The sequence below is a fragment of the Penaeus monodon genome, chromosome 23, assembly GCF_015228065.2.
Source record: "Penaeus monodon isolate SGIC_2016 chromosome 23, NSTDA_Pmon_1, whole genome shotgun sequence".
Lineage (NCBI taxonomy): Eukaryota > Metazoa > Arthropoda > Malacostraca > Decapoda > Penaeidae > Penaeus > Penaeus monodon.
In genome coordinates this window covers 17,239,732-17,240,083 of record NC_051408.1, presented here as the reverse complement: position 1 = coordinate 17,240,083, position 352 = coordinate 17,239,732, and the positions used below count along the sequence as shown (strand labels likewise).

At 35.5% G+C, this 352-nt stretch overlaps 1 protein-coding gene across 1 annotated transcript in view; it reads left to right on the top strand.

The window, feature by feature from the left end:
- LOC119588155 (protein obstructor-E-like) overlaps window positions 1-352 on the top strand; it is a 2,871-nt gene that overhangs the window by 1,043 nt on the left and 1,476 nt on the right. The window lies entirely within an intron of this gene.

The following is a 352-nucleotide window of genomic DNA, read 5'->3' as shown; positions in this document are numbered from 1 at the left end:
AATATTATCTTAGTTTTGCCCAGTTCTTTTTCTGATTTTTTTTCTGTCTCTGTGTAGTTGTCCCTCTATCAGCCTGACACATGTGTTCCTGTGCATACGCTTATCTACTGTAATTTCCTTCAAGCATTTGTCCTGTTTTGTTGAGCTAAGAGGAGTAAAATAAAGTTACAAATATGATTAAATATACAAGAAGTCAGAGGTATGAAGAAAGAAAAAAACGCCTGGAAAGTTGTTTCGAGAACTCATTAGCATAATTAGAGTAATTAGCTTGGGAGGGAGAGAGGAGTTCAACTCAAGAAGATGTGTTGCTGAAGATACTAAGATATTCAGAAGTGATAAGTATTCGGGATGA